Source organism: Lampetra fluviatilis, chromosome 42, assembly GCF_964198595.1.
Source record: "Lampetra fluviatilis chromosome 42, kcLamFluv1.1, whole genome shotgun sequence".
NCBI lineage: Eukaryota > Metazoa > Chordata > Hyperoartia > Petromyzontiformes > Petromyzontidae > Lampetra > Lampetra fluviatilis.
In genome coordinates, this window is record NC_136316.1 from 10,111,513 (window position 1) to 10,124,678 (window position 13,166).

General features: G+C 43.6%; 1 protein-coding gene across 1 annotated transcript in view; it reads right to left on the reverse strand.

Moving 5' to 3' along the window:
- TM9SF1 (transmembrane 9 superfamily member 1) overlaps positions 1 to 4,059 on the reverse strand; it is a 28,009-nt gene extending 23,950 nt beyond the window's left edge. Inside the window, exon 1 of the mRNA XM_078875820.1 lies at positions 3,769 to 4,059. The gene's annotated coding sequence lies outside the window, so the exon portion shown is untranslated. The remainder of the gene's footprint in view (positions 1 to 3,768) is intronic.
- Between the last annotated feature and the right edge of the window lie 9,107 nt (positions 4,060 to 13,166).

The following is a 13,166-nucleotide window of genomic DNA, read 5'->3' on the forward strand; positions in this document are numbered from 1 at the left end:
CATGTAAACTATTTCAACTATGAAGAGGGCTTGCACGGGAAACTTCACTGAAAGGAATGATGGCCGATAAGTCAAGAATAGTAATGGGAGTAGTAACCCAGGGCCGGCCCGAGGCATAAGCGAACTAAGCGGCTGCTTGGGGCCCCCTGGCCACCAGGGGGCCCCCGAATCGTTTTTTTTTTACAATTAAATAACTTAAACAAGTGATATAAATGAATTAATGAATGAATGAATAAATGATTCAAGACAAGAAAATTCTGTCGACAACTGCTGCTTTGTCACGGCTCACGGAACTATGATGACTGCCTTTGAGCTTCTCACATACCTCTCACAAAATGAGATGTGTGAGCTTTACCCAAATCTTTGGGTAGCTCTCAGGATAGCCTGCACTCTGCCTGTGTCAGTTGCCTCAGCAGAGAGGAGCTTTTCCAAGCTCAAATTGATAAAAACATATTTGAGATCATCAATGGCCCAGGAAAGACTAAGTGGACTTGCAGTCATTAGTATTAATAACAAAGTTGGCCAAGCAATACCATACAATGATGTCATTAGTGACTTTGCCTCCAGAAAAGCTAGGAAGGAACAATTTTGAGGTCATTGTTGTACAGTTGACATTGTTGAACCCTTGCTGTTCTTATGTTTGCTTTCATTATTTAAGTATCTTTTTTTTTGTAACATTCTATTTTTGATTAGATTAATGTTTGTCTATTTTGGTTTTATTTAAAAGATTGCACATTTAATGCACATTTGCAAATAATTTATTTAATATGTTTTTTGTGACCGTTTGTATTCAGAAGTTTTAATAAAAGAGTGAAGTATTTTAAGTGTTGTTTTTATTTTTTATTAATACATAACCTCACTGTATTCGTTTATAATATTCGCTATAACATTATAGTGTGACATTTGTGTCAATAATCTTCTAGCACAGATGAGTCTGCGTGGTGGGAGGGGGGCCCCCAAATCAAATTCTGCTTAGGGCCCCCAAGAGGCTCGGGCCGGCACTGTAGTAACCAAAGAATGAAAGACGCCTGAAAAGACATCCAAACAAGAAGATTGAGCTCCGTTGAGATGTAGGTGCTCGGTGATTATTACATCACAGGATCGTGAAAGGTGGTGGCAGCGTAGGGAGCCATTCATCTAGCAGGTAAAACTTGTCTGCAAAGTTATAAAAACTCTGTTATGGAAATGATAGCTACAACACCCGGGGGGTTGGGGGGGTCTCGTGGCGATCCCACGGCTAAACTGGTTGGGATGATTGCCAATTAAAACAAGCATGAAAAACAACAGTTTTTGCATTTAAGTTTGGCAAAGGATGCTGCGTGTGTTGCTTGAAAAAGTTAATCATGAAAATTCAGAAAATGCAAAACTCCATTTGATCCATTCATTTATCTATTATACGAGGTAAACGTCAACCTTAGGTCAAATTGTCTCCCAATTCAAAGCAGAAATGGTGCAGCATTCATCTCCATTGGTAACCCTGAGTTACTGATGGATATTCCACATCCCCATGGCGAAAAACAATCACTTCATAGGCCTGCCACGATTGCCTTTCCAAAATAAGGTTCTCATTTGGTTGACACTAGAGCAGCGGTCAGGAACCTATGGCTCGCGAGCCATATATGGCTCTTCTGGTGACAGCATATGGCTCCCAGACAATTTTGAGTTGAAAAAAAAATAAAAAAAATCAGTTTGGAACTGATTTTAAAATACTTGTGACATTGCTTAATAATACTGTGTCATTTTAAAGTAAACAGAAATTAGTTTTGAAAATAAATTTCACGGGTCACGGGGCCTCAACGCCTGCATGAAGCTCAACCTCACCACATACGAACCAGACTACAAGGCCATCAGCAAAACCATGCAGCACCAGAAGTCGCATTAAAAGTAAGACATATTTAATTTATTATACGTGAAAAATACTATATGGCTCTCAATGTAATATATTTAGAAATATTTGGCTTTTATGGCTCTCCCAGTCAAAAAGGTTCCCGACCCCTGCACTAGAGGGACGATAAGCTTAGTCGTCTGCTGACCAGGATTAATGTTTATACGTTTAAATTAAGTAGCCTAAATACAGCAACACTCGGCCGGTGTCGGGATTAAAATGGTAATGCATTCGTCTTGTTGTTTTCCCATGCTGTTGCTTTGACTTGTGATGACCTCCTGTATCATTTGTGGTGGAGTGACACCATTTCTGGACTTAAACGTAGGTTTTATCAGCTTTAATTGATCAATCATGAGTGTTTTTGTGGGTTTGTCGAGTATATAATTAAGGTAATTAATCATAGTTGCTTAGGCTCTGGTCGACATGTTATTTATGCAGTCGTTGGTCAGTAAAGCTGTTTTTCCACTTTTAGCAAAAAGTTCGCTTTTAAACATGCGTCCCTTTTTAACCTTTCGAAAGTTTGTGCGGAATGCACTTTTCCACGCCCATTGCCCACCCCCCAAAGGCACTGAGCCAACACAGCAATGAGTAAATAAATATAATATTTTCCTAGGTCAGCACGTGACACGCTGCCACGTAAACTCTACGGTCAACCGGAACAGTTCTCGTGGTTTCATGCGAAGGCAAAAGCCGTCCAGGTGGTGGTGCACGAGAGCACCGAGCCGGCAAAGATGAAAACTGGCTCAAACTTAGCACGTCAAGAACGGGAGAGAAAAATATTGTAATTCATGATAAAACACCGAATTATGTATACAAATACTTCACCCGCATTCTACTAATTACTCATTCGAAACAAGTTTATCATGTACTCTGTTTAGAAGCTGTGAGCCGATTTACACTAAAGTTCCTGAAAAATCTCGGATTTCTAAGCACCCATTGGGGTTAGCGTGGCATGCACGCAATGGGTCGTGAGGCCAGGATCAAGCAACGCTTTGTATCCCCGCTGCTGTTGCGCAAACTCCACGAGGCACTCATTTAAGGTTGAGCGCAGCGATTGGCATATTAGCAAAGCGGCTATTTTGTTCGTAGGAAAACGAAAGTTCGATAACAAACAAAAAGCCGCACCATTACTAGTGGCCGTTTTGCGATATCATCAGTGTCAACCTCTTAAATGGGGCACTGCACTTTCGTGGTGAAGAAACTTGCAATAAAAGTCCTTCTGTGCTGACAGTGCCCAGAATCACAAATCTTAAACATAACCAACAAAAAGTAAACAATGACAATCCTCATGTAACCACCTTCAACAATATCACTACCGTATAATACACAGCCGCGGCATAGGGTAGGCATATAAACAGACGTGTCTTTGTATGACGCCACACACGAGAGTGAATCATAAGCAGCTCTCACGAGGTTAAATAACGGACACTGACAAGCGAATCTCAATGAGCCCTTAGCTGGTGAAATAATGGACACTTCAATACATACTATCAATACATACTAATCAATACAAACTACAGGATGGAGCGACACTTCACCCGTTTCGGCCTGCGCGCCACTCGCAGCCCGCCACTTTCAACGTGGACTCCGACAACTCCAACTCGGTGACTAATTTACGAGGCGCCTCGTAAATTAACTTACAGCTCGTTAGGGCTGCCTCGGAGTCATTTAGCAGCGAGCGGCGCGTTCAGCGCAGTCCTCCACAGCCGAGGCGGGCAGGCGGCGAGGCACTGAATGCGACATTTCAACCGAAGCTCGCGGCTCACGCCGAGCGATGCAACTGTCGGCGCAGACCACGGCGCGGCCTTCTCGTCGTCCGAACGAGAAGCGAACTCAATGAGCAGCAGCAGCAACAACAACAAAAACATCAAAACACATTTAACCTCGGGCCTACTGCGGGCGCCAGTCAGGCGAACGCGCCCTCCGCGCTCCACCAGTCGACGGCTCCGGGCCCCGCGGCCTGTGCTCTGCTGCTGCTGCGCGGTCCCCACCCCACACCACCACCACCACCAGCCCGGTGGCCACCGAGGCGGGTTGCGCGGCCTCTCTCTCTGGGCCCGGGATTCTGCGCTCCGCCGTCTCCGCTCCGCCGAACTTTCTCCGCCGCCCGCGGCCGCTGCAGCCGCTCGCTCCAGGAAGCGGCGCACGTCACCCCGCCCCCCACAATGCCCCGCGCGCACGCGTACTCAGAATCGATTCCCCCTCCTCTCCACACCAGTTTACTACTAAAGTAGTCCTCCACACCAGTTTACTACTAAAGTAGTCCTCTACACCAGTTTACTACTAAAGTAGTCCTCCACACCAGTTTACTACTAAAGTAGTCCTCCACACCAGTTTACTACTAAAGTAGTCCTCTACACCAGTTTACTACTAAAGTAGTCCTCCACACCAGTTTACTACTAAAGTAGTCCTCCACACCAGTTTACTACTAAAGTAGTCCTCTACACCAGTTTACTACTAAAGTAGTCCTCCACACCAGTTTACTACTAAAGTAGTCCTCCACACCAGTTTACTACTAAAGTAGTCTTCTACACCAGTTTACTACTAAAGTAGTCCTCCACACCAGTTTACTACTAAAGTAGTCCTCCACACCAGTTTACTACTAAAGTAGTCCTCCACACCAGTTTACTACTAAAGTAGTCTTCCACACCAGTTTACTACTAAAGTAGTCCTCCACACCAGTTTGCTACTAAAGTAGTCCTCCACACCAGTGTACTACTAAAGTAGTCCTCCACACCAGTTTACTACTAAAGTAGTCCTCCACACCAGTTTGCTACTAAAGTAGTCCTCTACACCAGTTTACTACTAAAGTAGTCCTCCACACCAGTTTACTACTAAAGTAGTCCTCTACACCAGTTTACTACTAAAGTAGTCCTCTACACCAGTTTACTACAAAAGTAGTCCTCCACAACAGTTTACTACTAAAGTAGTCCTCCACACCAGTTTACTACTAAAGTAGTCCTCCACACCAGTTTACTACTAAAGTAGTCCTCCACACCAGTTTACTACTAAAGTAGTCCTCCACACCAGTTTACTACTAAAGTAGTCCTCCACACCAGTTTACTACTAAAGTAGTCCTCCACACCAGTTTACTACTAAAGTAGTCCTCCACACCAGTTTACTACTAAAGTAGTCCTCCACACCAGTTTACTACTAAAGTAGTCCTCCACACCAGTTTACTACTAAAGTAGTCCTCTACACCAGTTTACTACTAAAGTAGTCCTCTATAGTAAACTTGTACTCGCTCTCTCTCTACTAGAGTTGTACTCTACAAAAGCATAAACGGTCGATTGAATGGACATGGTGTAGATTTTACTAAACCTCCCACATTACTGTCAACCCCTTATCAGTGCTGCCTAGCTGATTACAGACCATTTCAGACCCTATTGGTCACCCCGTGCCCTTATACATCTCAGCGTTCATCCTACAACGTCCCATCACGAGGGAGAAACACAAACAAATAGACACGAAAACATTGTTTTGCCCGTATTGACACGGCGGCTGTACGCCGAATGGGCCTGACAACTCAGTTTCCCTCGACAAGAATACGAGTAAACCGTATGGGTTGACAGCTATGATCCTAATAGGGGTTACCAGTGTTAGGGGCCGTCCATAAATTACGTCATGCGATTTTGGACGATTTTTGACCCCCCCCGCTCGTCACACGGCGTCACAAAAAGTCAGACCCCCCCCTCAAATATGACGTCACAAAGCTCTGCCCCCCCCCCTCCCCAAAACGATATTTCATGCTTTAAATCACTTTCCACTATTGTCATTGTAGTAATATTTAATGTGGCGCTGCACTCTGATGTTGTAGGACAAAACATTTATGAAAAGTCCATTTAATTAAGTAGAACGTGTTATCTATATTTATTTAAAGTTGCGAATTTTGATGTGACGTCACATTTCTCAAACCTCCCTCCCCCCTCATGTCACACATCATCACAAATGTCTGACCCCCTCCCCCCCTAGGTGCGTGACGTCATTTATGGACGGCCCCTCACCACTGTAGATCACAAAACCCTGACGTATTTCTCAGCCTCCGGCGATCAGCCCTGCAGCGGGGAACCCTTTCTCTCGAGGTGGCGTTGCCGCATGTCCGGGTCACAGCAGGACGACAATGCGACTTGTACCGAGGCCTGTAGTGCAACAGTGGTCAGGCCCCACAGTATTCATTGCATGCGCATATATCTATTGTATATATAAAAGGGAAGTTTGTGAATGTGTGTCTGTTCAAAATGTTTAGCGTACTTCCCGACATGCAACAAAATTGAAATTTGCCATGTGGGTACTTTCCAGACTGTACACCATGCAAAAATTATAAAAATAGACTTTTTTTTTTGTGGGGGGGGCGCAATAATGCATATATTTTGCACGGCAAGTGAGCGGTGACGTCACATCTGTGATGTCACCCGCATGCGGCAGCATCACGCAGTGTGCCTGCTGACATCACGCATCCCCCCCACCCTCCGCGTAGGCCGTGTGTTATGGTAATCCAAGACAAGAATCCAAGTCTCGGGCGAAGCCGGTAGTGTTGCCTTTTACATAGTGATGGGTCTAGCTCGCACCCACATCTATCAAGAGGGGGACCTTGCCAATAAGCTGCTGGCAGGTCGACAGCATTGGTTCACGCGAACCTGACTGCTGATGAGACACTCAGGGGCCGTCCATAAATGACGTCACGCACCTAGGGGGGAGGGGGGTCAGACATTTGTGACGATTTGTGACGAGGGGGGGAGGGGGTTTGAGAAATGTGACGTCACATAAAAATGTGCAACTTTTAATAAATATAAACAACAAACTTGAGTTGTACCTGCGGTAGCAGTTACATTAGGGAAACGAAACGACATGTCTCGGACCATGTTCGCGAACACAAGGCAGATCTGAAACATGGCAGAACCAATACCTCTGCCGTAGCTGACCACTGTTATAGCGCTGTGGGCTCGCATGATATTGTTTTTTCCGAGACCAAGGTACTCTGCAAACCTTCATACTATTAAAGGTGACATTGACTTCTCCAAAACAGAGGTTCTCTGCAAGCCATCTGGCTACCATGAGAGATTCGTTCATGAGGCGATCCACATATACAAACACAGAGACAATTTCAACCGAGAAGATGGATTCTGGCTCAGCAATCATTGGAAGAACGTAATAAACCATTTCGGATCTTAACTGATTGTGTTGACGTTTACGGTGACTTTCAGACCGCAGTCCGCTCACTGGCATTGACTATATATCTTGTATTCTCCGCAGGGAATGGATTCTTTGCTCCGCTGCAAGTCTCCTACTACCACTCTCCCATTGACATATTTCGTTGCTTCCTCTTAGTATCTTTCAATCGACGGTCAATGGTATAGTGTATAGCAAATTGTATAATAATAAATAGTATAAAATTGTAATGTTTAATACAATGTATAAGGCAATATATAGTATCGTAATTGTATAGTGAATATACAGCAGTGTAATATACAGTAGGGTGGATAGAATAATACATAGTATAAAATTACACTATGTATTATTCTAAGGTGATGTATAGTAATACAGTATATAATTTAATGTTGGGTTTGTCTATGGCAGCATATAGTACGGGGTAGACCCGTGTGATGTAAGGGGGAAAAAGTTTAGCTGGAAGTATATTATATTTTTTGCGACGTAAAATTGTAATGTATTACTTACTTATTGGAAAGTATATTTCGTATACTGATGATACTATGTAGTTTATACTTTCGTTTTTTACGTGGTTGTTTAGTTACTGCAGCTACATACTATTAACATTCCTTCCCTTTATTAATGCTACCCTTATTCCCTCCCTTTGATGCTGCTAATCCTGCATAATGCACGGGCATAATATGACTTTGAAACCCCCCGCCCACCTCCTACGCATTTCACAAGTAGTACTAATCACATATCTGCATTTCCCATAAATATGCTACATTTCTCTTGATATGCAAATTATTTTGTCAAGGCGCCCTTCCCCCCTTCCAACCCAGCTTAAATATACGCTCCAAGTGGGGTGGTGTTCATTCAGACGCTGTCTCCCCGACAGACCTGGTCGTCACCTGAGGACGGCTGCTTGCATTGTGGCCGAAACGTCGCGATAATTATTTGTATTTTTTATTTATTTTATTTTATTATTTATCTTCTACGTGACTTTACCGAAAGAACCAAGAAGATGATATTAAAGGTTTGTTTATGAAGCCATCCAGATATATAAACATAGACAAACTTCAACCGAGAAGATGGATACAAATTGAACAATCATTGGAAGGATCATATCAACCAGGTAATGCCTTAACTTGTTGTTGTTTCCATCATTACCTGCCGGTTTACTGGCACATTTTACTGGTAGGAACGAAGTGGACCAGCCTACAATAGATTATATCGTCCGTCCGTTTGTCCGTCCGTCCGTCCATGTAGCAACATCGCCCCCTACTGCAAACACTTGGCATGATCCTACAAAAACCTTTAGACTCTGTGAGGCTTTCCTGGCTAAACAAGTGTAACATTCCCTTATAATTCCCTCAGAGAGCTTTTAATTAAAACATTTAAATTAATGAGGCTTTCCTGGCTAAACACGTGTAACATTCCCTTATAATTCCCTGAGATAGCTTTTAATTAAAACTTTGAAATTAAATAAAACACTCACAGCGCCCTAAAGCCTACAGCTAGGCCTAAAGCCTAGAACTAGACCTCAAAGTCTCCCTTCGTATCGTACCCCCGCGTGTGTGCAAGGGAGTTAATGTTTAACAATGTTAAATTCCTTGATGCTTTTAAATAGAAACATTTAAATTTAAAGCTTTTACATCTTCTTCTTTAGTACTGCCTAACGGCGTGTCCGACTTCACGATGATATTGGTCCCGGTCTAGCACGGCGTGTAGAGTTTGTGCTGTTGTTAATTGTAGCCATGTTTTGATGTTACTGAGCCATGTCGTTTTTGGCCGTCCTGGTCGTTTTTTCCCTTCGATTTTTCCTTCCAGGATTAGCTTTAATAGCTGGTATTTGTGGTCGTTTCGGGCAATGTGGCCTAGGTAGTAACACTTCCTGCTAATGATGGTCTTCAGCAGTTGCCTGTCAGTGCCCATATCTTGCAGAACTTGTGTATTGGTGGTTTTGGCTGTCCATGGGATTTTCAGCATTCTTCGATACAGCCACATCTCGAAAGCTTCGAGCCTTTTTGTTGCTGTTGTTGTCAGTGTCCACGTCTCTACTCCGTACAGCAAAATTGACCAGATGTAGCATTTCAGTGTGCGCAGTTTCAGTGATGTACTCAAGTTGCGGTCTGCAAGGAGTGTTTTCCATTTAATAAATGCTTGCCTTGCTTGTTCAATTCTGCTCTTGATTTCGACTTCATGGTTCAACTGATCGTCAATGATTACACCAAGGTATTTAAATCGGTGTACTTGTTCCAATTTTTCGCTACCAAGCTTGATTGTTATTTCGCTTGTAGTTCGGCTGACCTTCATAACCTTTGTTTTCTTTTTATTAATTCGTAAGCCCCATATTTGACTCTCTGTGGCAACCTCGTCCAAGATTTGTTGTAGGTCTTGTTCCGAATCGGCCAGCAGTGCAGTGTCGTCGGCATACCTGATGTTGTTGATGTATTGTCCATTGACTTTAATACCAATGTTTTTATCTGCTAGTGTTCGATTAAAAATCTGCTCCGAGTAGATGTTGAAAAGACTGGGTGAAAGTGGGCAGCCTTGTCGTACACCTTTTTGTATTGGTGTTGGGTCTGTCAATTCATTGTCATATCGGAGTTGGGCTGTTTGCTTCCAATAAAGAGCAATGATGAAGTTGATGTCGTTTTTATCTAGTCCCAGTTGTTTTAATAGAGCTGCTAGTCGGTCGTGGTCGGCTGAGTCAAAGGCTTTCTCGTAATCTATGAAGCAGATGTACACTTCTTTCTGATGTTCGTAGCATCGCTGTAGTAGTATCTGTAGACAGAAGATTGCTTCTCTTGTGCCTAGTCCTTTGCAGAAGCCTTTTACATAAATAGAAGCCTTTTACATAAATAATAAAAACATTTAAATTAAAAATTAACTCACGGCGGCCTAAAGCCTACAGCTAGGCCTCAAGCCTTGAACAACGCCTAAAACTCTCCCTTCGTATCGTTCCCCCGCGTGTGTGCAAGGGAGTTAATGTTTAACAATGTTACATTCCCTGATGCTTTTAAATAGAAACATTTAAATTTAAAGCTTTTACATAAATAATTAAAACAGGTAAATTAAAAATTAACTCATGGCGCCCTAAAGCCTACAGCTAGGCCTAAAGCCTAGACCTAGGCCTCAAACTTTCCCTTCGTATCGTACCCCCGCGTGTGTGAAAGAGAGTTAATGTTTAACAATGTTACATTCCCTGATGTCTTTTAATAGAAACATTTACATTTAAAGCTTTTACGTTAAAAACAACTCCCTACCCCCTCCTCGTCGGCGGCTTTCCAGCCTAGAGCCAGGCCTGGTAATCTCTCCCCCGCTAGGGGTGTATTGGGCGGGGCTACAGCGGCAGGGGGCGGGGCTACATGAGGCTGGACGGGGCAACGGCGGCAGGGGGCGTGGGCACGAGGTGGAGGCCGGGGCTACGCGGGGTTGGGGCGGGGTTACGGCGGTAAGGGGTGGGGCAAAGAGCTGGGGCGGGGACACCGAGATGGGGCGGGGTCACGGGTGACCGGGGCGGGGTTACGCGGGTGGAGGGCGGGGCCACGGGGCATCCACTTATTGGCGGCTATTTTTTGCCATTTCATTTTATTATAGCCATTCAATTGTTCGTTCCTACCAGCCCACCCCGCAGGGCCCTGTTTATCTGTTCTTCCCCAGATTCCCACTGCTAGCCCCGCCCACGTCCCCCCCAGCCTCACGCGCCCCGCGCCCTACCCCGCCCCCTACACCACCCCCCACCCCACCCCCACCCCACCCCCCAACCCACCCCCTACCCCACCCCCCACCCCACCCCACCCCCCTCTCTCTCTCCCCCCTCTCTCTCCCCCTTTCTTACCTATATAATCTCTTGCCACGGCAGCTCTCCCGCCGACTTCAGCATTTTCTTGCTGCGGTTGTCCCACCTGATGAGCATTGATTGTATTGCGATTGAAACGTCGTGATTGGTTTTATTTTATTTCTACCTACGTGACTTTACCGAGAGAACCAAAAAAGTATAAACAACACGTTCTACTTAATTGAATAGAATTGACTTAAAGCTTTCGTGACTGCAGGAATTCATGTTCTTGGGTCTTTCGGTAAAGTCACGTAGATAGGTTTAAAGGAAATAGAATTGTTACAACATGAATTTTTATAAATTTTCATTATTAACTTTTTGATTATTTAAATTTATTAAGGTCACCTTTTACACATAGCATAGATTATATTTAATGTTTAACATGAAAACCGGAAGTCAACCTACGTCACACTTTTATAAAGAATAATACTTCGTCAGGAAAAGGAAGTGCAAATACAAATGTTATGCAGTCGTTATATTAAAAACGCGTGAAGACATCGAGCCAACAGAGTCTGAGCTCCTGGAACAAAACCTCTTGTCCAGAGATCAGAGATGGTACAACGTCCACGTACGACCAAAGCCAACACTTGACACAGATTGTACAATGCACCGACAACAAGTGCTGTTTGAAACCAAGAAGCTCCTGTTTTAGTGTGGCAACAGACAGATGTCTTCCTCCTCCTTTACCAGTTGTTCAAACAAGCGAAGGTCTAAAAATTCCAGAAGGACAACAGACGGAGCATCTCGTAAATTGCCATCTCTGTTTGCAGCAGCACAAAGTTTGAAAGTGGCTGACATCCTTCCTCGCTCTTCATAATCCTTATCGGTCGATTCCATATGACTTGTACTGTCCGTCAATACAATCCGTGCTTAGCGGTAGGATTTGCAAGCAATGTCACAATACTTCGCGTCGTTAGTCATGCTGTGCAGCCATTCTGTAACACACAAGCAGGAATCCATGATATAATTATTATTCCGCCCAAACGCATCAGGCCATAGAGAGTCGCAGCACGTCGGCAACGTGAACTAATGGTTGTTATCGCGAATGAAGAAAATGGAGAGAGTGCAGATTGGATAGACGAAAAAGAGCTTGATCTGAATGGAATATCCATTCCACATGATGAAGACATCCATGCTCTCTCTATTAATTCCATGAAAGAGCATTTTGCTTTTCCATGGAAGAATGGAGAAGCATAAATTTAGCAGGTTTTTTTAATGATTGTTATTAAACATTTTGATTCTAATGATTTTACCAGGGCTTTGCATTCTGTGGAATGAATATGTGATTGTTATAATTGTACTCTCCATTTTGCTTCGTTCTACAAAGTTTAAAGAAATTTTTTCTAGTTATAATTACTTTGAATTTTTGATAATTATAACAGAATTTCAATATCATATTCTGAACATCTCCAGTTTTAGATAGACGATTAATATTTTTCAAGTGCATTTTATGCTAAATTTCAGCTTTCCAACGCCTTTGTAATACATGTTTTCTCCTACAATATCAGAGTGCAGTGCCACATTAAATACGCACTACAATGACAATAGTTTAAAGTGATGTAAAGCATGTTTTCTTTTCAAAATGGAAATATGGTTTTGGGAGGGGGGCAGAGCTTTGTGACGTCATATTTGAGGGAGGTCTGACTTTTTGTGACGCCGTGTGACGAGGGGGGGGGTCAAAAATCGGCCAAAATCGCGTGACGTCATTTATAGACGGCCCCTATATGTTTAAACCAGTCCAGAGTGTGTGTTGAACCGATGCTGCTGCTGGAATTGTGAATTCGCAGAACGCCGTGGGGCTCATGGGATATGTAAAAGTATTTTGTTGTTGATATGTGGAGGAGGAGGCGGAATCGCTGATTTATATTTGGAATGAAATTCTCCACGACGATCATGATTTGGGCTATACTCTTTGGTTGTCGGTAAAGTCACGTAAGTAGAAAAATAAGTAAAATAAAACAAAAAAGAAGAGATCACGACGTTTCGATCGCAACACAAGCGGTCGTCCCCAGGCGGAAAAAAATAATCCAGCAGTGGAGCTGCTGAACCAGCTGAACCAGCTGGAACGCCGTGATATATTATTTTTTGTTTAATTGTATTTATTTTTCTACCTACGTGACTTTACTGAAATAACCAAAGAGTATGGATTCCTGCAGTCACGAAAGCTTCAAATCAAGAATGATTAGGACTGTATCGTTCTATTCGCGTGTACGATGGCGACAGCAGCTGTTCAGGAGCGAGCTGCCAATGTCGAGCTCTCCTGCTGGTCACGACGAGGGGGCTGCAGCA